Consider the following 25,252-nt stretch of genomic DNA (forward strand, 5'->3'; position numbering starts at 1 on the left):
TTTTACCCATAAGCCTTTTGGCGTATGAGTTTATTGATGTGAGTAGTGCCCATTTAAGATAATGTATCTTTTAATTACAATGCCTTGTTTCAAGGGAAGACCCTTTGATTCCAACCACATTGTCTTTGTACACAAGTTCATTTATTTTCATGTTTAAGGGGATATGTGTTTTTATTTATTTGTGGTTGCACCTAATAATTTATTTAGGTTGCCTACGTACCCTTGACGGGGATCAAGCCAATTCGTAGTTCTTACTTTGTATTTAATTAAGCATCAACTTAATTTTGTTTTTGGGTGAGATAATTGATTTTAATCTCAAGGATAAGTCAAGGACCATGTTTTTCTGGAAATTGAACCAAGGATTCTCTCTTTGAGAAGTTGAATGTCCTAGCAATTTTCCTTTTCTTTCATTTGCTTCTTTGTAGGAATTTTAATGATATTTTGATTGGGGTTCCCAAAATTAATTAAGGGAAAGAAAACTCCTTTGAAGCAATTTTATTTTTTTTATGAACATGTTTTAGGAATTGGGAATTGGAAAATTTCCTCAAATCAATTTTTATGGCCATTTTATTTTGTGAATTATTAACTCCAATCTTGATTAAGAAATTAGGAGTCCCAAAGAATTAGCCACGTTGAAATTTGAAGGAATTAGAATCCCTAATTTATTTAAAATAATTTTGGGAGTCAAGGTCTCCATTTGTTTGGTAGAGTCAAGGACTCCATTAAAATGTGGTAGAGTCAAGGACTATTAATTGGATAGAGTCAAGGACTCCATTGATGTGGTAGAGTCAAGGACTTCATTAATTTGGTAGAGTCAAGGACTCCATTAAAATGTGGTAGAGTCAAGGACTCCTTTGATGAATTTATTTGGCAGAGTCAAGGACTCTAGTTGAGAAAACACTGAACCAAAGCTTGAAAAAAAAAATTATTTGGTAATGTTCAAATGGGAATTACGAGTTAGGGACTCGTGTCTAAAGCTGCATGTATGGAGTTAGAAACTCCTCATGAAACCCAACCCTTTTTGTTTTACCAAACAAAAATTCAGATTTGAAGAAGATGAAGAGAGAGAAATTTAGAGAATAAAGGGACTAATAAAATCCCAACCTAATGCTGATGCTGTGTGTTCCTCCTCTGATTGTTGCTCTCTATCTCTATTTGTGTTTCTCTTCTTCTTTTTCTCTCTGTGTTTTGCTTTTCTTTTTCTTTTTTCTCTATCTATGTGCTTCTCTTTTCTTTTTTGCTTGCTGAAGTCTATTTAATTTATAGAGGAATTGAGAAACCGTTTTCTCCTCTTTTTTCTCTCAACTGATCAATTCATGGGCTAAAACTGCAAGAAAAGTGTAGTACTGCACTAGCATTTTTCTAGGACCATTAACTTCTTTCACGAGTTCATGCCATTACCCACTTTTCACCTTTTCAATTTTTTTAATTATTTTTGTTCCTACCGTGGCAACCTTTTCAGCCTTTATCTCCTTTTTATTTCATACAATCGCAAACTAGTTTTTGATAATGCTGCCCCCACCTTTCCTATAGCTCCTTATTTTTCTCATTTTAGTCATTTCTTATAGGTAATGGCAGACTAGTTTATAGGTAGTCTTTGATTTACTGGGTGTTGGACTCACGTGATTTTTTATTATTTTTATATGTGTTAACCCTTATTTCCAAGCGATGTACATTTGTTTTAATGTTGTATTTTTTTAGTATCAACAACCTTATTAAAAACCACCTCAACACTAGTATCCTAAACTCACATACACTAGTATGCGTCTAACATACAACATGGCATCATTCATCCCAAAACACATACATACCTATACTAAAGTGAAAGAGAACCAAACACACAAAAAAGACCCTAGCATGCATCTAGCATGTGAAAACCCTATCATACATCTAAAACAAGGTAGCAAGCATATCATCAAACATAACACATATCATAAACCAAGCATTAACACATTAGAAACCCTAATCATACATCTAAGCGTGTTTCATCATATCATCAAAATAAAACCAAAACACAAGTGCATGGACATTTCTAATGAATGATTTACCCTTTACTTCCCTTTCAGCAATACAACACCTATGGCATTGATGAATGGGCATGTGAATGAATGACATGGTATTAGAATGAAAGAAAAACCCTAATCTAGCATGTGATATCAAAAAAGCATGTGAGACAGAGGTACAAGCATGTGAACAAACTTTAAAAGGGGGCGGTGGTGGCGGCCGCGGGGGGGGCTTATGTGTATGTGTAGGGTTTCTTTTCTCACAACCCTAGACATATATAAATTTCTTTTTAAAAGTCGTCATATACAGATACAGTGACCAAGTGCTTAATTTCTCCATAAGAAGCTATTGCGTTTGTACGCCGTTGAGTTTTATAACCAAGTGCTTCTTGATCTTCATTGTTAATAAAGTGAAGAACTTTGCAGCCAACAACAACCATTCAAGTTGTTGGAGTTAGTCACGTACTAGGATCAGTGCTAAGAAGTTAGTCACAAATTAGAGTTTTGTGCATCAAGGGAAAGAAGGCTACTACAAGATCAAGTCTAATTGAGTACTAGAGCGAAAGTTCAATTGTAGATTGGTATTTCAGGATAGGTTAAGGTAGTTGGTAAGATTTCTTACACTTGTAACCACTTGATTGTTGACTAGTGGATTCTTGGGAGTGATGACCTTAAAATCACTTGGTAGGGTTTTTGCATTGGTTTTCCCTCTTTGTTAACAAATTACCATGTCAATTTTATTTTCCACTACAGTTAGTATTTTTGGTGATTTGTTGGTGTCTCCACGATTTGCACGCAATTGAACCTAATTAATCAACTTGGATAATTGAATTAATTAACTGGAGTCAAGTTATCTTAACCCAACAAGTGGTATCAGAGTGTGCACACTCTTATTAGGTTTTAATCTTTGATGTGTGATCATTGACCCGTGTTATTATGGAATCAAATTGCATGAAAAGATCTTTTTCTTCAAATATCTCTTGCATTTCTAAACTTTATATGCTTAAGTTTTTCAAAACATGCAAATCTAAATGTTATTTGAAAGCTCTATTGATGATTATTGGAAAATGTCTATTTGTGAGTAGAAGAAGACTAGACTATCTCAAATTTTTCCTTTAGAAGGGCATACGTGTCAAAAAGATAAAGGCAAGGGTAAAATCACGTGGCTATAAAATCAAAAAAAAGGCCATACCTGATGACTTAACAAATAAGCATGAAGTAGAACCTGCCAAGATTGAACTTCAAGATGAAAGCTGGGTTGAAGCCATGCATGATGAACTTCATCAATTTCAAAGGAATGATGTCTGGACACTGATACCTAGGCCGGAGGGAGTGAACATCATTGACACAAAATGAATATTCCGCAACAAGACTAATGAGGAAGGAAATGTCATTCACAGCAAAGCTAGACTAGTGGACCAAAAATACAATCAACTAGAAGAAGTGGACTTTGATAACACTTTTGCACCTATTGCTCGCATTGAATCCATAAGAGTCTTACTTGCATTGGCCTATCACTTGAAGTTCAAGTTATATCAAATGGATGTGAAGAGTGCTTTTCTGAATGGTTTTCTCAAAGAGGAAATCTATGTACCTCAGCCCAAAGGGTTTATTGACCCACACTTTCCAGATCATGTGTTTTACCTTAAAAAGACACTTTATGGATTAAAACAGGCACCGAGAGCGTGGTATGATCACCTCACTGAATATTTGGTGTCAAATGGCTTCACAAGAGGACAAGCTGATCGAACCTTGTTCATCAAGAAAGTTGATGGAGAATTGGTCATAGCTCAAGTTTATGTAGATGACATCATCTTTAGATCTACAAAAGATGACTTGGCTCACACCTTTTCAAGCATGATACAAACTGAATTCGAGATAAGCATAATTGGAGAATTGAACTACTTCATTGGATTGCAGATTCGTCAAAGTGACTCAGGTATTTTCATCTCTCAATCTAAATATGCTAAAAATCTTGTGAAGAAGTTTGGTTTAAAGTCTGCTAGCTCTATCAGAACACCTATGAGTCCAAATGTTAAACTTACTGTTGACTTGTTAGGAAAAAGTGTTGATCCCTCATTGTATAGAAGCATGATAGGTAGTCTTCTTTACCTTATTGCTAGTAGGCCTGACATTATCTACAGTGTTGGAGTGTGTGCTAGATATCAAGCTAATCCTAAAGAATCTCAAAGTACTATGGTAAAACGTATTATCAAATATGTTAAGACCACCAGTAACTTTGGAGTATGGTATGATAAAGATGCTGGGAATGTTGATGACCAGGAAAGTACTTCTGGAAGGTGTTTTTACTTAGGTAATAACCTTGTTTGATGGATGAGCAAGAAATAGAACTCCATCTCTCTCTCCGCTGCTGAGGTTGAATACATTGTTGTTGGTAGTTGTTGTATCCAACTTCTTTGGATGCAAAAACTCCTTTTTGATTATGTTATTTGTCAAAAGAATCTCACTATATATTGTGACAATATCAATGCCATCAACATCTCTAAAATCTTGTTCAACATTCTTGTGAGTTGGTTGAAGATGGTACTCTCACCCTTGAATTCATTCATACTGATGACCAAAAGGCTGATTTGTTCACAAAGCCTCTAGATGGTAGACACTTTGAATTCTTGCACCAAAACATTGGTGTTATATCCATGGATTGATCTCTCTCTCCCCTTTTTCATGCATATGCATCTAGTTTTTATGCTTTCTTTTTATATGCTTGCTTTTTAAAAAAATAAAAAATAAAAAAGGGGAATAAATACAAAAATAATGTGTGTTTGTTGTAGACACTGCATTTTGTACCCCTTACGACTCGAGCCTCCATTCCCCAATGATGCTCAAACTCTAAGGCTTAAGTCCAGTTTAGAGCCTAATCAGATATCAAATTGACTTGAGGAGTGTTAAAATAGAAAATATAACCTTTTAAATGAGTAAAAATCTATTTTTGAAAATAAAAAGACCAAAATGGCCCTCAGCCTGTGTATGCGGGCCAAAGCATGCGTATGCAGGCACATTCTTACGTATGTAGATAGGGTTTCAGAAGAATAAGAAAGGCAAGTTTTCTGCAATAAAAGCTGAGGTTTGGAATGAATTCCACATCATTTGGGAGTCGTTCCAAACCCCATTTTTTCCATTATAAAAATCCTTACATGGTACATTTTCAAAAAACACACAGAAATCCCACAGGAAAAACCTAAAATTCATTAGAAAATAGTAAATCAAAAGGGAGTTTTTCACAAAACACCCTCAAGTCATTTTTATTTGATTAGGACCTTTTTTGGCCCAATCCTTTGAGTTTAAAGTTTCTAATAACTGTTTTATTGAATTGTAATAAATTTGACTGAGGGGAACAGTAAAAAATCAATCCTAGGAGCTTTTTCTTTAAGGTATTCTTTCTTTCTTCCTTTTTTTCATTTTTCTATCTTTCTTTTTAGTTTTAATCCTACTTGTTTTTGTAGTTTAGGTTTTTATATGTATGCTTAGGTTAGTTTTATAATTCTGTTGTGTTCTGAGCATGCTAGATAGTTAGAACTAGGTTTTTTGTTTGTGCTTTACTTTCTGTTTCGGGTTTCTAGGTTAGGGTTCTTGAACAAGTCCAAGCACACATGTCATGAGCATGCGTACGCAGGCACTTGCCCAGAAACCCTAATCCAGATTCCTTATGTTGTTTGCTTGGTTTGTTTCACATGCTTTCCCCCCCCATTGAACTTAGTTGAGTGTTTCTCAAAAAAAAAAAAAAAAAAAAAAAACCTTAGTTGAGTGTTATTTATCTTCTTCTCTATTGTAGGGGTTGGAATCACATTTTCTAAAAAATCAATTTAGATTTCGAAACTTGAGGTCAGTGAGCCAAGATCCAGTGGTTGATAATAGCAAATCATTATTCTCTTTTTTCCAAAGGTAACTATGATTGATTATGAACTTGTTGCTTATATACACTGATATATAATTAACAATATTTTGTAAATATTTCAGTTATATAGTGTTCACAGGAGACTTTATAAAGGAATATGCCTATAATCCTGAAGCTGATGTAAGCAAACTGGTCAGAGCAATCATTGATAAATTGGAAAATCCACAGGAATTTAATGTATGCTTCCATCTATCTCAAGACTTTTTCTTTGTTGATGTAGATGTCTAGCATTTATCCTACTTATAATTTGTTGGCTTGGCAGTATCTACTTAAATATGTTCCCAGTAGCTACCAGCCTAGAATGCACGGACGCGACTCCAGAGGAGCCGCACCCGTGTCTGACTCGGCGAGACGCGGCGACGCGGGAGGGACGCCGCTGACCGCGCGTTTGTGCCGCATCGGGCCGCATCCTGCCACGTGGATTCCTCGACTCGCGCCGACGCGGCTCAAATCGAGCCTATTTAGGCCGTATTGGCCGAATATCGGTGTGTTTCGGCCGGAAAAAGGAAATTGGCCGGTAAGGAAAAAAAAAAAAAAAAAAACTTAAAACCGAAAACCGAAAATACCGGAAAAAGGAAATCGGCCGGCTCATTGTTCTTCGTCTTCTTCTTCTTTGCTTCTTCGTCTTCTTCTTCGCCGGCCTTAACTTCTTTCTTCTTCTTCTTCTTCTTCTTCTTCTTCTTTGCTTCGTTTGAGTGAGTTTTGTTCTGTTTCTTTTTTTCTTTTCTTTTTTTGAAGAGCTCTGCTTCTTTGTCCCAGGAGATAAAAAAGCTTTATTTTTTCTTTGTGGCTCTCACGCCTCTCTAACCAAACACATGAGAGCCACATCTACCCCTTTTTTTTTCTTTTTCAATAGGAAGCTACACCTATTTTAATACTTACTACATATATCATTTATTTTATTTTTGAGCTAAGTCACGTCTTTTTATTTATTTATTATTTATGAGAAGCTTCATCTATTTTAATACCTCTGTCAATAATTCAAGTGTCAAAAACTTTATTATTATTATTATATAAAAAAGTATGCTTAGCAATATATTAAAAATATAAATAAAAATATTTTTAATAATTTTTTAATTGCCGAGTCCCGCACCCGCACCCACACCCGCACCCGAGTCCCGAAACGCACTCGTGCTTCATAGCTACCAGCTAAAGGAACTGCTAGCAAATCCTAAAGATATCAGGTGTGGATCAAGTATAGCAGGTTTCTTATTTCAGTTGGCAAGTTATTTGGGTCAATTAGCAGTAATTTGTTTTTATGCTTTAGAAACATATTTTGTGTAGTGTCTTGTGCTTCCTAAATAGATGCCAATATATTCTTCTGTTCATAAAATGAAAATTAGTTGGATGCTTTAACATTGAGCTGTAATGTTTTACTTTTGCTATAAATAAACTTGGGACAGAAAGTGAAACTCCTAAATCTAAGCCAAACAAACATATTATGAATTAGTAATTGAAAAATACAAATGAAAGACAGAAAAGAGCAATTAGGTGTGGATTAAGAGCTGTGGGCTCCTCTTAGTGAAATATATCCTATTGTACAAATTTTTATCCTAGTTGTTAAAAGAGTAATACAAGTCCCAAAATGCTTAGCAAAAATTAAATAATTCACAAATTTTATGGGGTATAGAATCTATTTTTATTTGATACCCAGAGATTTTTTGGTTGCTGCCTTAATTATATACACTGAAAATGATGTTCTTACCTATTTTCTTTTCGTTATGTATAGCAATAGTCTGGCCAATTACTATAGGTATAATGGTAGACTTTCGGGTTCTTTCATTTTTCTTTTTTAAATTTTATTTACCTTGCATATATCTAAGATCATTTAATTTCAATAAAAGGGTTACTCATCCATAACTGTTTGAGGAATCTTTTATTAGTAGTTATGAATGATCAATTTTCCTCAATCTTAAGATTGAGAAATACAACCATCAAATTTGATTCATTCTCAATAGCCATTAGTTCATCATAGGGTGATCCGTTTGTCTATAGATGTTCTATTACAGTCATAGTCTTTAAAGGGTGAAAACCAATTATGTAGGATCTATGTTGACATATCTAGTATTGTGCATGTCATTATATGCCAGAAACCATATTTAAACTGGTGACATGAGAATTTCAATCCTCTGCTCTAGTAGCTGACTTATCCTTGACCATTACAGTGCATCATCCTTACTTTTGATACATACCATTGTTAATCATTCAAATTTGTAGTGCATCTGTGCCTTACTATATGAACAAGTTCAATAATACCATTGTGATTGTAACAGGGAAAAAGACCAAAGTAATTTCTTAGGGATCAAGTTATGCGAAAGACCTAAGTCATGATAAAAGGCACTGGCCTCCGAAGAGAAATCTTTCGAAGAAACAAAAAAAAAAAAAATTGTGGTATATGGCAATCTTTCACACAATCAAATTTTTGGTGTATATTTTTCTGCATATCATATCTCGCCTTTTAATTCAACTATTGATATTGCAATTTCTATTTCTACCTTACATTTGTATACTTGGCATTTGGCATATACAAATTAAACAGACTACGACTTCATTTTTGTACTCCAGTTAGTTCATTGGTGTGAGGAGATTACCTGGGTTATAGTTAATTCTTCCTAAGGTGCTTCATTTAGAATACAAATTGCTGCTAGGATTAGAAGTGTACGAGTTGCTACCTGAATGGGTTATGAGTTGCCGAGGAAGGTATGTGAACTTCCATGAGCATTGGCTACTATGGCAAAAAGAAACCAATAATTATTTGCAATGCAATCTTCTAAATGGAGGCAGCCTACTCAAGGTAGTATATACGTATGGAACCTTATGTCACCTTGAGACACAAGGTTTAATCAGCGAGTTCTTACTTCTTGGATCAGAGTTCATGACAGGGAGTGGAGTCTAGAATTCCTTTATTGTCGGGTAATCTAAAAAAGCTATGGGTTTGTCCCTTGGCGATATTGTCATCATTGATGACGATATCATCAGCCATTTATTTATTTACATACATAAAACCCTTGTAAATCTGTAATATGACTAATTGGACTAACAAATTTTTGCCACATGAAAATTGCCAGCTCCACTCTAACTCAACCAAGTCACTAATGGAGCTCTAAACACCACTCACCCTGTTCACCACCTTTTCTCTTCTGCAATCTAAGTACGTTTTCGATACCGTACCTTGATCGATCTCAATTTACATGTAAAAAATTCTAGTTTGAGCCTTAAAAGTTTCAAAAACTGCATTTTCCATATGGAAATTGGGAAATCATAATACTTGAATGTTTGTCGTAATTTGATGTCCGACGAACCAATTTTATGATCATAGAGCAAAAGAATATATGTTATTTCGTGCAGATGCAAAATTTTAAGGCTTGGGAATTGAAAGGAAGGAGGAGGATCAATCAAGTAGAATTCCGCCAGCTGAATCCAAAACCGCATTTGTTTTGCAAGTAGAAAACTTGAAATGTTCTCCCTAGAAAGCATGGGCACTTCATTTGGAGTGTCGTACCTGTGTTGGACACTTAATACTCCTCAAACAATTCTGCATGCATGTCCCAGTAGTGTCAGTTTAAAAAAAAAAAAATGCAAGATACAGCTGGAACACGAGAACAGTAGGAATCGAATGCCCTTTCACAAAACAAAGAAAATATTCATGCTCTTAATAATAATATTCCACTTAAAAATTAATATATATCTTTAATATTTATTTGTATTCTAATTTCTGAACATCTTTTAATAGTAATGAATTTGTTTTATTATCCATTATTACTCTTAATTTGATAAAAAATTATTAATAATATAGAAAAATAAAATATTTATTATTTCTCTTAAATTGATATATGTTTAATATTGTATGAAAAATAAATTCTCAACTATATATAAAAATAATAACAAAAATAAATTTAATAATTAATATATATATACACACACACATACATCCATGCCGTATCATATTCTACTTTTTCAAAAAAATTTGTCTTGCCATACCCGTATTCGTATAGGTGCTTCCTTTAATGTCGTGATGGAGTTTTTTGATATTGCGCGCTATGGTTATGAGGACCTTTTTTTTTTTTGAGTAAATAGTAATACTTATTAGAACACACATAAAAATAGTAATACTAGTGTTTTGAACCACGTTTATAATACATTACATAATCAGAATACAATTACAAAATGGCCTAGCCTTTGTATTTATAGACTGGAATTATAAATAACGAATACTAGACACACGCAACCAAGATAGAAAAAGTCACAAAGCAGTCGTGCACATCATCTTTAGGCAATATGCTATTTTATTTTAGAAACATGCTATCCTTTTTTACTAAATACTTGTGGTAATTTCTCGTTAGTGTTTCCATGTGATATTTGTTTTTGAATTATCATGCCATCTTAGATTTTATGAAGTTGGTAGATATATTTATTGGAGTTTAAATAGAAATTAATGGTTTAATCAAGAAATATATCGATAAGTGATTGTCATCCTTTTAAAAAGAAAAAAAAATTAATCATATAATTAACAATTTTAATCTTATGGGTTTCAATTAGCTCAACTGGTAAAGTCTTTGATGGTAGAATATGAAATCTAGGATTCAATCCCCGCCTATACTAAAAAACTGATTGGTGTCTTGGTCTAATGATAAATAACATAACACAATAATTTTTAAAGGGTCCAGTTAATGTCTGCCCATCAATTTTGGAAAAGTTTTTATTGGGAATAGAAAAAATTGTCAAAGCAGTTAAATCACTCTTTTTTTTTTTTCATAAAAAATTTCCTAAAATGGTTCACTAACATAAAAGTTTCCTAAAAGTTTCATTGATATTTTAAAACCCATTTTAAAAATATCAATGAAAATTTAGAAATCAGTCATATTGGTTATTATAGATACTTCATTTTGTACCTGTTAATAACTTTTGGTCCCCTATCCAAATGATGATCTTGACATATGTCAACCAAGGGTAATTTAAGAGTTCTCAATAGTTTGGAGGTAATTACAATTCAAAAGTATTCAAATCACATTGAAAATGATGCTAAACACGACATTTTCTCACTATTTTGGCTATAACTTGGGAATTAGGCATCTTGTACTTCAATTTGAACATAAATTTTACATAATTTGGATTTAAAATGAGTGGGTTATGACCGTTTTAAATTGGGCCAACAATGCAATCAAATTTAGGGTTCTACACTTGTGTTTGGAAGCATGCACGTGTACCCATGACCATGCGCACGAATGGTGTGTTTTAGAACTTTAGAACTTCAGTTTTGGGCCCCAAAACTTCAATCTTTGATGGGGTGGTGGCCCCCATTCCCTTAGAAATGTAGTAGACACCCTATTTCGTTCCAACCTAAATCTAAGCTCTCCAGTCCAATGACGAGAAATCAAATTGCTACCAAAATGTTCAGTGCCATGTGTAGAGCCCAATGGCTTAACAAAGCCCAAAATATGACCCAAGAAACCAAGCCTAAGCCCAAAATCCATTTTCAAGCCTATGATCCATTTTTTAAGCCTAATTTTTAGAAGGCTTACAAAGAGCGCGCAAGCTTCTTTTTAGATGCGTAAGCACACTTTGTAAGTTGATTTTAAAAAGGCTTACAAAGAGTGAGTACATGTGTGTATAGATGTGTACGCACCCATGTGAATGCATATGCGTTCTCTGGTCAGAAGCCTAAAAATTAAGGAAAAGACAAATAATTAATGAGGTATTAATTACAAATCTTTCCTAAAAGGCTTAAGGGTTTTAATTCCAAAATAGTTGACAATCAATAGATCATATTGCCTAATATATTGAAAATAGTTGAATTTGAATTTAAAAGTTGATTAGGAAAGAACAAAACAATTGATGACTTATTTAATTTTATGGTCATTCCTAAGAAACTTGAATATTTGAATTCAAACTAATTTGATATTTAAGGAAATATAAGTTAATTGATTGAAGAGCACATTAAAAGACTATCGGGGGCAGAAAAATCTTCCTTCCGACAAATGAGATTTATATTGGGTTGGGGGCCTAGATTGAAACTCGACAATGGGCTTGAAGCATGGCCCAAAGGCTATCGTTAATTATTTTACAGATTAAGGAAAGCATCTGCATCTTCAAAATCATCATCCTTTGGTTCCAATGGAGAAGAGTCATCTAATACAATAACATGAGGGAAAAACTCTATAGTAACGATTACATCATAACCTTCAATAGTAAATGAATTAACAAATACCATAGGTTCCATCACAACAAATAATGAGGAAACTTGGTGTGAGATGAAGGGAGAGAGAGAGATTCCAGCTAGCGCAACAAGATCATTATACCTTCAGGGCATGCTCATGGATATAGTATATGTAGTGAGCAGTGAGGGTCATTTTTAGGTAGTATGAGTAGCGAGTGAGAGTGTGTATTTAGTGAAGCTGCTAGGGCTTTCTACTGGAGATGGATAAGAGCTTAAAAGTTGAGGTGTGAGGGGTATTTGTGAGCTAGGGGCTAAAGAACTTAGTTTCTAAGCTTGAAACTAAGAACTCAAAGGCTCAGAACCTCACTAAGAGCTTAAAGGAAATTAGAGAGAGGGAAATAGAGAAGTTTTTGAGAGAGTTCTTCTCTCTTGGTCCGTATATTGGTGTTGTTGGTCCCCGTTGAAGTATTAGTGGAGAGTTCCATTTATAGTTGAGTTTGAGGGGGTAATTAGCAAATAATTTCTACTAAATCATCCTCAATCTTCAGAAAATATTTGGAGATCATTCCTCGGATTTGGCTAAGAGTGGTAAGTTCAACTTTAGAATGTTCTTTGTTGTTTTAGGTAATGGCAGCTAGAGTTCTGACTTAGCATTAAATGCTGATTGTCCTCAGCTGGTGGGATTAGAGCATGTATTAGGCTAATGATCTTGCTTTTGCTATTGCTAGAATCAGAGCTCCCTAGGGCAGATTGCATCATCTCAAGCCAGGTGTCAACCTTAGAGCCCTTTGCTTGGAACTCTGCTAGAGACCCCTTTGGTGCCCTCCAAACCACATTTCCCTAAATTTCCCCATTTGGGTTCATGTGCTTGGTCCATGAACCAGAAAGTACACTTTTTTGGGATGATAATGAGCTGTTTTCAAGTTATTCCAGAAGCTTTCATGGTCTGGTTATGGCTGCCTTTAGTCTTTGACTGAATGGGTTGAAGAAGAAAGGGAAGATAGCTGGCTGAAGCTTCCCAGCTTTATGTCATGTCACCTCAGATTTGTGTCACATAAGAAATGATGAAAATCAGCTTGGCAAGGAAGGGTTTAACCCTTGCTGGACACGTGTCCTCTTCTGATCTGATTTTGACAAGCTGGAACTGATGGTAATGGGCCCTAGCTGTAAGGTTGTGTTAAAATTTGACTTGACAGCTCACGTGAGCTTTAGCTGTTGAGATTTGCATGTGAGCTGAGCTGGCTCAGCTGGACCTTTGAGCTTCTTTTGGGCTTGTCCATCCCTACAAAATGAATAGTTTTGCCATGAGTGATATACATGGGCTTTTGTAGTTGGTTGAGTATGGAAAGAAATAAGCATAGTTCCCATAAAGAAGTATTTTTTAAAGATGAGTAATTTATATTTCCTATGAGTTAGGGACTTTAGTATATGAAAATATGTTTTTGCCAAGGAATAGTTCTGGGCTTTGAGCATAATGTAATTATTTTTGCCAAAATAGTATTTAGGCTTTTATAAATAGGTGCCAAAATAGTATTTGGGCTTTGTAAATATGTGCCAAAATAATATTGGGCTTTATATGTAATTATTTTGCCAAAATAGTATTTGGCGTTTTATAAATAGGTGCCAAAGTAATATTGGGCTTTATATGAGTAATTGCCAAAATAGTATTTGAGTTTTGTAAATAGTTGCCAAAATAATATTTAGGCTTTTGTAGATAGGTGCCAAAATAACATTTGGGCTTTTGTAAATAGGTACCAAAATAACATTTGGGCTTTTTGAGATTTTGTAAAAATATTGCCGTGTAGCAATGGACTTTGTAAGAGTGCTGTGTAGCAATGAGCTTTTTAGAGATGTCGTGTAGCAACGGGCTTTGTAAGAGAGTTTTGTTGGGCTTTTTGGGCTTTTGCCCACAAGGTAAGTGAGTTTGGGCCTTTTTTTGTGGAGACAGTATACTTTTGTGGCCCAATTTTGGTAGTAGTGTGATAAGTATTTTGGTGAAAACTCAAGTTGGATAATATGTGAGATACAATGGGTGATATTTGTGAGAGAGCCAAGATAATTTATGGGGCTTACATGGAGAATATTTGTGGGAGCCCAAGTTGGGTAATAATATGGAGAATATTTGGGTAATATGTGAGAAATATTTATGTGGGCCCAAAATAGTTTATGAGCTTGTATGGGTACTTTTTGGTGAGTGGGCTAATGAAATTAGGGCCCGAAAATTTATACCTCAACAAAGACAAGAGCACATTTAAAGATAAAGAGTATATTTAATAATTGATGTTAAGTTATTAAATGAAAGAAATTTAAGACCTGATGACGACTCAAATTTAATTAAGTGTCACACTTGTAAACACTTCATTTTGTACCCTTTACAACTTGAGCCCTCGTTCCTCAATGACGATATCACTCGAAGGCCTAGGGCTAATGTAAGGTCCAATCTTATAAGTCTTTAATCTTTAACATGAAGAATGTTTTGGTGAAAGAAAAACCTATAGGAACCCTAAGTATGCATGCACACTTCGAGCATGCAGAACATGTGCGCACATGTAGGCTTTCAGAATACTTGTAAGGAAAGTTTTTGATGTAAAATGCATGTAGAGCTAATCCCACATTGGCTGGGAGCTGCCTTACACCCCTTTCTAATCACTATAAAAGGCCCTAAGATTGTTTTCCCCAAAAAACGCCGAATTCACTAGAAAACAATGAATTAAAGAGAGTTTTTATTTTAAAACATCCTCAAGTTAAAGTTTACTTGATTGGGATCTATTTTGGTTTTGACCTTCGAGTTTTAAGCTTACTAACCTTTTGGTTACGTTTTGATTAGATTGACTAAAGGGAATGGTCAAATCAAAGTTCAAGGAGTTCTTGTATTTGAGGTAAGGGTGTAACTTTTTCTCTCTCATTCATAACCAAATTTTCTATAACACCTTTCATATAGTTCACACATTATAGAAGGTTGAAAAATTACCCATTCACAATATATGTAGTTGAGAAAGTAACGATATACAATTCAATTAAGAAAATAGTATATAATTTTTGTTAAAAAACTTACCACTTTTGATAATAATAAAAAAGTTTGACTATTAAGAAGAATTCAACGTATGAAACAATGAGTGTGCAATAAGATAATGTCGGTTAGAAATAGTATGTAAGAATGAAAAAGAAACTAAACAAATATTGTGGGTTTGGAGTTTATGGGATCTAATGTTATTAGAGTTTTTCCTTATGCATTCCACAACCTTGAGAAAAGGAGAAGAGAAGAACAAATTAAAGGAGAAGTTTTTTTTCTAGGAAGTTATATATATATATATATAGAATGTGGGAATGTGATAATGTTTTTTTTTTTTGGAACCGGGGTAGTTTTAGTTTTTTTTTTTTTAAAGAACATGGGGTAGTGGGAACTAGGAATTTTCTTTTTTTAATGAATGTTGGGTAGATTTACGGTCTTAATTTCATTTTATATTTTAGGAATAATGGTAAGTTAATTAAATTAGGAGTCATTTTGAAAATTAAAAAGATTATTACTAACTTTTCGAAACCTTTTGAGGTCATCTCAAGGATTCCTTCTTGTAATAACTTAGTATGTTGGACGGAGGACTGTACATACTCAAAAGAAGAGTCAAATAAATATTCAAAGGTGTTTGGTAATGTTGTTTGAATAACAGTTTTTGTTATTTAAACTTCATAACACGTGTAATTTCACAACACTTTTTCATTCACACGTATTTTTATAACACTTAAACAATATTACTAGAACAATATTACCAAACGGGCCCTAAGTATTTAGAGAGATATTCAAAGAGGGAGGTTCGAAAACCTTGCCTAAAAAAAAAAAAAAAAAAACTCTTCCCGTCACAAACTCTACTCTACGCGTTTCATTTAAAATAAAAATAAAAAATATATATTCTGCGCACGTTCTGTTCTTTCAATTAAGCCTGTCCAAAACAACCCGATAACCCGATCCGACTCCGGTGACGGGTTGGCAACGGGTTCTAAGGTACCCAATCTGATTCTGGTGGGTCGGTTGGCGGGTCCTTTCATTTAAACCCGATTTCAACCGATTCGACCGATTCTACCACCAAAAAGGCCGCTGACCTCCACCGCCTATACATTTTCTCAGTCGATTCTTGACAGATCCAGCGAGATCTCGTTGAGATCCGGCGTGATCTTGTCGAGATCCCGTGAGATCTCTTCGAGATCCGCCTAAATTCGACGAGATCTTACCATAAAAGGCCAGTTTTGAGCCAAATTCGTCGAATTTCGATCAGATTTGCCCCATTTTGGGCCAAATCCAGTGAGTTTCGGCCAAATCCGACTCCGACTGAGACCCGATCACCTTCCAGCGAAAAACCATCCGATTTGACCTGAGTCTCTAACCGGTCGACGGCAGGTTTGAAAATTTTTAAATTGACTTGATCGGGTCGGTCGCGAATTGGGCACAAACCCGACCCATGATCACCTCTACTTTCAATGGCAGTGATTCCTTGCAAGCTACGACACATTGATTGAAATAAATCTAATATTATTAATTTTTTTAAATCAAAGAAGAAATAATACTACCTAGTACTTTTTTTTTTTTGAACCAATACTACCTAGTACTAGTAGGACTAGGAGTAGATTCCTATTTGACCACAATCACGGTTTTCTTATTTATTTGGGTTCAGCACCCCTTCATCGGCTCTCTCTCTCTCTCTCTCTCTTTTAAAAAAAAAACACACACACACACACACACAAAATCTCAGAGTTTCTCTCGTATCATCCTTGGCCATTAACGATGTTCAAAACTTCTATTACAAGTGTTAGTGTATAGCTTAGACTAGATTAGCCCAATATACTGAACTTGTAGTTTACTCATATTACTTGTACTGCACACATACCTAGCCTATATAAGACTCTTTATTGTACATTTTTATTTACACACAATATACAGACTATTCAATCTTTCTCTCTCTCACTTTATATTGTTAACAGCTGACCAGCCTGCTGAAACCAAGACTCAGTTTGCTTTCTCCTTGCCACCTCGAGTTGGAGGGGGGATGTTAGTATATAGCTTAGACTAGATTAGCCCATTGGGTTTAGCCCAGTATACTACTGTATTTGTAATTTACTCATACTACTTATATTGCACACATACCTAGCCTATATAAGGCTCTCTATTGTACATTATTTTTTACACACAATATACATACTATTCCATCTTGCTCTCTCTCTCTCTCTCTCTCTCTCTCTCTCTCTCTCTCTCTCTCTCTCTCTCTCTCTCACTTTATATTGTTAACAATAGGTTAACTGTTCTAAAATTTCAATTTCGCTTCCTGTCTACCCTGATTCTTTTATAAAGAAAGGTTTATTTTGTGTGTGATCTTAAAAAAGAAAGATTTATTGATATATATATATATATATATATATATATATATGTGGTTTTGTATTAAATTTCATATGATTGAGCATCTTTCTAATCGGATTTATAGAAAATTTTTGTGTGTATCTAATTAGGGTTTAATTTCTTATGTACAAGTGCAATCGGACTTATTGTATTTTTTGTATGAATTGTTAGGGTTTGGCCATGGCTATGGCGGTGGATTTGTCCGGACCTGGACTGCCATCAGAGGAAGTAGATGGTAGCAAGTCTCTGTACGCGTGTGTCTCTGTTTGCAAAGGCTACCCTTCATACATAATCTATTCTATCAAATTGAGCCAACTTCTACCATCTGAATACATATCTAAATCCAAATCCAAAGGCTGCGGCAGCTCCAGCGACAATGACAGTGTCACCCTTTGCAGCTTACCCTCCTCAACATTAACACCAATTTCATACCCAACCATCTCCACTTCTAATTCTAGTTCCAGTGCCAGTCCAAGTTCCAGTTCCAAGGAACAAGAAGGATGCAATTCATATTTAGAATTGAAATGGAATAGATTCGCAACTCTTGGGGGTAATGGTCTCCCCGACGCTATGAATTGTTGTGTTATGGGCTCCAAAATTATTCTAGCCGGTGGCTTATTAATCTTTCCTGACATGAGTTCTGAATATAGCACTTGGATTTTCACCTTGGAAACCAACCCAGCTCTGGATCCCAAGCCTGAATTCCAGAACATAAACAAGAAGAAGAAGAAGATGAAGAACAACAACAACAGGAAAAACAATTTTTCTCTGAAACGTCTAAGCGCTGGGAAATCTAACCCCCTATTGGTGGAAATTGAGGGCAGGCTCCATGCTCTCGCTGGCATTCCCCTCGAGCCCTTTGAGGAGTTGCCCAGCCCTTCTTTTGAGGTATTTGACCTATCCACCCAACAGTGGTCACCTCTCCCTCCCCCTCCATTTTTCAACCGTAATCAAACTTGCTGTTTTGCCGGGATTTTTTAGAAAATAACTACAAAACCCAAACAATATTATTAGTTAGCCAACGTTTCAAACATATTGCATTTCTAACAATTTGACTTTAGAGGAGTCGATTTTACTGTTCATATCACCTATTTTTGCGTCACATAGATAAAGAAATCGAGTCCTTTGGACTCATTTCTTATACACAGAAAACGACTTCAGAGAAGTCGTCTTCTGTGCAAAGAAAACGACTTCTCTGAAGTCGTTTTCTACTGAATCAACCTTGTATTTCAGATGAGACTCCAAATTACTTACAGCTACTGGGATCCACAGCTGGGCATAGGCGGGACGGCGGTCCAGGCAGAGTCGGACGGTGGTGGCGCTTGCATCGTCGGCGTTCTGAATGAGCTCCAGCACCGTCGTACCCTCTAAGTTGGCGTTCAACAAAACCTCACGGATCCGCCGAGTCAGGTCCGTCTGACCGAAGTCTTCCAGTTCCACAAACATCGACGATGACTCCATTTCGAGATCAGATCAAATCAGATTTGTTATTCGTGGGTTTGGGTTTCGTTTGGGTTTGGATTTGTCATTCCTGTTTGGGTTTCGTTTTTTTTTGGGTTTGGATTGAGGCTATTTGCAGGTCTGGGTCGCTGGGATTTCTTTGGATTGAGGCTATTTGCAGGTCGCTGGGATTTCGCAAAGAAAACGACTTCAGAGAAGTCGTTTTCTTTGCACAGAAAACGACTTCTCTGAAGTCGTTTTCTTTGCACGGAAGACGACTTCTTTGAAGTCGTTTTCTGTGTATAAGATATGAGTCCACTGGACTCAATTTCTTTATCTATGTGGCACAAAAATAGGCGATATGAACAGTAAAATCGACTCTTCTGAAGTCGAATTGTTAGAAATGTATGTTTAAAACGTTGGCTAACTAATAATATTGTTTGGGTTTTGTAGTTATTTTCTAAAAAATCCCCCTGTTTTGCCCCATGGCACGACGATGCTCGTGCTTGCTTCGATTATGTAGTGATGGACTCTAAGATCTCTGTTTGTGGTCCTTTTAGTGTGGGATACACCTTCGACATACCCACCAAAAAATGGACTCACTGTTTATACTTTGGTATGAGTCCGAATCCATTTCCATTTGCAGGCATGGGTCTAATGATAAAATTAAGTGGCCGTGGACATAAGGCCATCATTGGCCATGATCAACTCGACAACTGCTTGCGTGCCTACTTCCTGTATTGTGCTTATGGTCATTGTCAATCTGTTCCTATACCTGTTATGCATTCAAAACTGATAACAGGACATCACATGTATCAAGCTTATATTGTCTAACCACTCATTCACTAATCTGAAAAAAAAAAAAAAAAAAAACTTCATTTAAGCCTTTTGTATAATAATAATTCGATGAATTAAATAAAACAAATTCTGTTTATATCATATTACATCTCTCCCTTAAATCGATTCTTTTTATGATCAACAAGAAAGAGACAAAGGTTTTAATATCTAAAAAGAATATATTAAGAACGTATAAAAGGTAAAAATGAATGAAAAAAAAAAAAAAAAAAAAAAAATTTCTAGCAGATGCTTCGTTATCTACTCAGGAAAAACTAAGACCGCATATATGAAACTTTTGATAAAAGAGATGTTAGAAATTTTTTTACAATATCTGATATTATGGAATTGTGATTTATTCTACTAAATAATTTTAGATATTTCTATTTCATAAATGTGCACTTCAAATGGTAATCTTATTTAAAATTCTTGTAATGAGTATCTTGTTTTGATCTGGATATTTTTTTTCTTTCATGTTTTAATCTTATCAACATAAATAGAATCCTAGTTCTACCATTTTTTGGGAGTAATGATAGATGAGAAATTTTTTTCCATATATAAATTTTTTCAAAATTTGTTAAATTGGTAAGTTAATATATGATTGGAATGATATCACTTTCCATTGAATTTATTATTGACGCCTTTTTTATTATATATCAATTACAATATATTGCGTCAATAATTGTGAAAAGCCTTTTTTTTTAACTATCGATTCCTAAAGTTGTGAAAAAATATCATGTCCTTAGACTTATTGCATTGTTCCATGAACATTCTTTGTGTTAATTACTATTCTTATATTAGGTTTCTCCATTTGACTAAACTGCATTACTCCCAAATTTATAGTTTTACAAGTGCTGTAATAATAAAAACATAAAATCTTTTTGAGGTAATTACACTTCTCTCCTTTGAGATTTAGAGAAAAGAAACTCTACTCCAAATCTAAAGGGAAAAAACCTTAACATCTATTTGTAAAAATATGAAAGGCAATAGATATGAGTTCAAATCTTCTGTCCCACTTTTCCTGCTCCACTCTATACTCCACCAATAAATACTTGCCACGTGATACTATTAATTAATAACTGTAGGATTAATAAGTCAATAATGATAATATTTAATTAATTAGGTGAATACGTGGTAAGTATTTATTGGTGGAGTATAGAGTGGAGCAGGAAAAATGGGACAGAAGATAGATATGGAATGTCTGAAATAAAAAGTCATCCATCATAAAAGTTGTAATTTTGGTAATTGACACAATTATTGCAACAACTTTCAAATTAACTTAAATGATTCAAAATAAATATCTTAAGGCAACCATATACCAAGAATTAATGTTGCTATTACTAATGCTGATAAACAAAGCAATCAAATGTGGAACTTGTTCCCTTCAAAAAAAAAAAAATAAAAATAAAAATGGAACTCGTTGTTTTAAATTAAAGAACACCCATAACGGAAGAAACTTTCCTTTGCAAGTCTTTTAGTGCTCAATAAACTTTGGACTTTTATTCTAATTTTATCAATTATGTTTTACTAACCATGGCTAAACTTTATAAAAGAGAATCTTTTAAAATTTTCTAATATTCCATTACTAATATCAATGGAGAGTTCAGTTTTGGGATCAAGTATTATTTTCCCAAATTTTAAGGGAGTGGATAGTAAATATCCCAATTTTTTTCCTCTCTAGTTTTTTGTTTTGTAGGAGGAACAACGGCAATTACAATAGGAGTAAAGACAGAGATATAACGCAGTGATGACCATGATGATTTGAGAGAGAGAGAGAGAGAGAGAGAGAGAGAGAGTTAAACCTTTGGTAGAAGCAGTGCAAGTAGATGATGGTATTAGAGAACTGACTTGAACAGTATGTGTATGATTAAGGTGGTAGCTTTCTGTAGTCTCTCTTGCTTCATGGGCATGAAGGCATAGAAAAGCAAAGAGACTATAGATATAGAGGATACACCTAACGAAGTAGGAGAAGCGAGTAGCCATGGACTAGTTTTATGCTCAAGACCATGTACTCCTGCAGTCCTCTTTATAGTGGTTGGCCTGATAAGTGGGCTCATATGCTGCTACTGCTAGGTTGGATTAGTCAATTTAATTACTATTTGGCTCTTAACTGATAGTGATTTAAATGCTTTTTTATTTTTATTTTTTGGGGTCTAATTATTGTAATTATTGCCCTGCAACAGGTTTGCTTAGACAAGAAGAAATCACATGACAATAAAGTCTAAGGAACCAACATAATTTTAGAACAATTTCACAACATCTTTGTTTTGAGTTGTAATATTGGGTTCCGGTGTAATTTATTACAATATATTTTTTTTTTACTTATGAAATTTTGTTGTGTCCTGAGAAGAACTCTTTACATGACTTTCCTATACTCTAGACGAACAGTTAGTATATTGTATATTTTACTTGTATAATTTTCATGATTGAGCTAAAATCAAAGATATTTGTTTTTGTACAGTGTCAACCCTAAGGCCTTTATCTTCAGCACTTCTCAATGTTTATTTTATTTTATTTTTATTTTTTAGAATCATTCAAAATAGAAATTTGATATAAAATTACTCTTCACTAAGGCTTTATATTTTCATGTTCTTTGTTTCTGTTTTTATCTAAGCTTAGTCAGAGCCACCAATTTGTGGTCTCCAGTAGTGCTTGTCAGTTTTCATCACACATATATAGCAAACCTTGAGTTAACCTCAAAGCATTAAAAATTTAAAATCACATAATGCATATTATATTGACCAATATAATTTTGTTCAAACTTGCAAAATGCAAAAAATGAAAATATTCACCTTTTCACGTTTGCCTTACCCAATGATTCTTCTCAACTCTCAACTTTGAACGCAATAACCTTCCAAAAATATTATAGCATCTCATTTGCAGTATGTAAATCATAAAATCAAGATAGCCAGAATTTCATCTTAACTCAATTTAATGATTTGGAATAAGATATTAAATTTCAATTTTTTTTACCATTAAACACATAAAAATAATAATAAGAAAGAAAGAAATATGTAAGGGTTAGCCCACCATCATATTATTGTGGACATAATTTGCCCAATGAGTCTAGTAGTACAAAAAAAATTTACGACTGTCAAGGTGGCAAATTAGTATTGCTTGGTAAAAAATAGTGATAATATGTCAGTAGTAAGCTCACACGAGAATTAATAAAAAATTTACTAATTTAATTGTTATGAAAAATATTGTGAAAATTGATGTGTCGGTAGCATTACTCAATTTGACCACAATAACCAATCATAATTTTTGGGGAGGAGGGGTATTGGACTTGTCAAATGGCTTTCTTTATAATAAAATAGGGGCATATATAGTTCTTAGTATGGTACAATACACAATACATATTGTACGATATGTATTGTATCGAGTGAAAAAAGTATTGTATTGTAGATACATATTGACCATGTTCATGAATCTTGCAATGCACATGCATATAGATATGTTGGTTTAGATTGGTTTTTTTTTTTTTTTTTTTTTTTTTAAAAAAAAAAAAAAAAAAAATCTAGCAGATGCTTCGTTATCTACTCAGGAAAAACTAAGACCGCATATATGAAACTTTTGATAAAAGAGATGTTAGAAATTTTTTTACAATATCTGATATTATGGAATTGTGATTTATTCTACTAAATAATTTTAGATATTTCAATTTCATAAATGTGCACTTCAAATGGTAATCTTATTTAAAATTCTTGTAATGAGTATCTTGTTTTGATCTGGATATTTTTTTTCTTTCATGTTTTAATCTTATCAACATAAATAGAATCCTAGTTGTACCATTTTTTGGGAGTAACGATAGATGAGAAATTTTTTTTCATATATAAATTTTTTCAAAATTTGTTAAATTGGTAAGTTAATATATGATTGGAATGATATCACTTTCCATTGAATTTATTATTGACGCCTTTTTTATTATATATCAATTACAATATATTGCGTCAATAATTGTGAAAAGCCTTTTTTTTTAACTATCGATTCCTAAAGTTGTGAAAAAATATCATGTCCTTAGACTTATTGCATTGTTCCATGAACATTCTTTGTGTTAATTACTATTCTTATATTAGGTTTCTCCATTTGACTAAACTGCATTACTCCCAAATTTATAGTTTTACAAGTGCTGTAATAATAAAAACATAAAATCTTTTTGAGGTAATTACACTTCTCTCCTTTGAGATTTAGAGAAAAGAAACTCTACTCCAAATCAAAAGGGGAAAAAACCTTAACATCTATTTGTAAAAATATGAAAGGCAATAGATATGGAATGTCTGAAATAAAAAGTCATCCATCATAAAAGTTGTCATTTTGGTAATTGACACAATTATTGCAACAACTTTCAAACTTAAATGATTCAAAATAAATATCTTAAGGCAACCATATACCAAGAATTAATGATGCTATTACTAATGCTGATAAACAAAGCAATCAAATGTGGAACTTGTTCCCTTCAAAAAAAAATAAAAATAAAAATGGAACTCGTTGTTTTAAATTAAAGAACACCCATAACGGAAGAAACTTTCCTTTGCAAGTCTTTTAGTGCTCAATAAACTTTGGACTTTTATTCTAATTTTATCAATTATGTTTTACTAACCATGGCTAAACTTTATAAAAGAGAATCTTTTAAAATTTTCTAATATTCCATTACTAATATCAATGGAGAGTTCTTTCTCAAAAAAAAATATCAATGGAGAGTTCAGTTTTGGGATAAAGTATTATTTTCCCAAATCTTAAGGGAGTGGATAGTAAATATCCCAATTTTTTTCCTCTCTAGTTTTTTGTTTTGTAGGAGGAACAACGGCAATTACAATAGGCGTAAAGACAGAGATATAACGCAGTGATGACCATGATGATTTGAGAGAGAGAGAGAGAGAGAGAGAGAGAGTTAAACCTTTGGTAGAAGCAGTGCAAGTAGATGATGGTATTAGAGAACTGACTTGAACAGTATGTGTATGATTAAGGTGGTAGCTTTCTGTAGTCTCTCTTGCTTCATGGGCATGAAGGCATAGAAAAGCAAAGAGACTATAGATATAGAGGATACACCTAACGAAGTAGGAGAAGCGAGTAGCCATGGATTAGTTTTATGCTCAAGACCATGTACTCCCGCAGTCCTCTTTATAGTGGTTGGCCTGATAAGTGGGCTCATATGCTGCTACTGCTAGGTTTGATTAGTCAAATTAATTACTATTTGGCCCTTAACTGATAGTGATTTAAATGCTTTTTTATTTTTATTTTTTGGGGTCTAATTATTGTAATTATTGCCCTGTAACAGGTTTGCTTAGACAAGAAGAAATCACATGACAATAAAGTCTAAGGAACCAACATAATTTTAGAACAATTTCACAACATCTTTGTTTTGAGTTGTAATATTGGGTTCCGGTGTAATTTATTACAATATATTTTTTTTTTACTTATGAAATTTTGTTGTGTCCTGAGAAGAACTCTTTACATGACTTATCTACACCCTAGACGAACAGTTAGTATATTGTATATTTTACTTGTATAATTTT

At 33.9% G+C, this 25,252-nt stretch overlaps 1 long non-coding RNA gene across 2 annotated transcripts; it reads left to right on the forward strand.

Moving 5' to 3' along the window:
- The first annotated feature begins 5,747 nt into the window (after nt 1–5,747).
- On the forward strand, nt 5,748–8,478 carry LOC112032198 (uncharacterized). Of its 2 annotated transcripts, XR_010625008.1 has the most exons (4): nt 5,748–5,906; nt 5,982–6,096; nt 6,182–7,164; nt 8,193–8,478. It is a non-coding gene; the product is annotated as an uncharacterized LOC112032198 (long non-coding RNA). The 2 variants fall into 2 exon arrangements; XR_010625007.1 differs by having other exon boundaries at nt 5,754–5,906; nt 6,182–8,478.
- The last annotated feature ends 16,774 nt before the right edge of the window (nt 8,479–25,252 follow it).

Source organism: Quercus suber, unplaced genomic scaffold, assembly GCF_002906115.3.
Source record: "Quercus suber isolate HL8 unplaced genomic scaffold, Cork oak 2.0 scaffold_511, whole genome shotgun sequence".
Lineage (NCBI taxonomy): Eukaryota > Viridiplantae > Streptophyta > Magnoliopsida > Fagales > Fagaceae > Quercus > Quercus suber.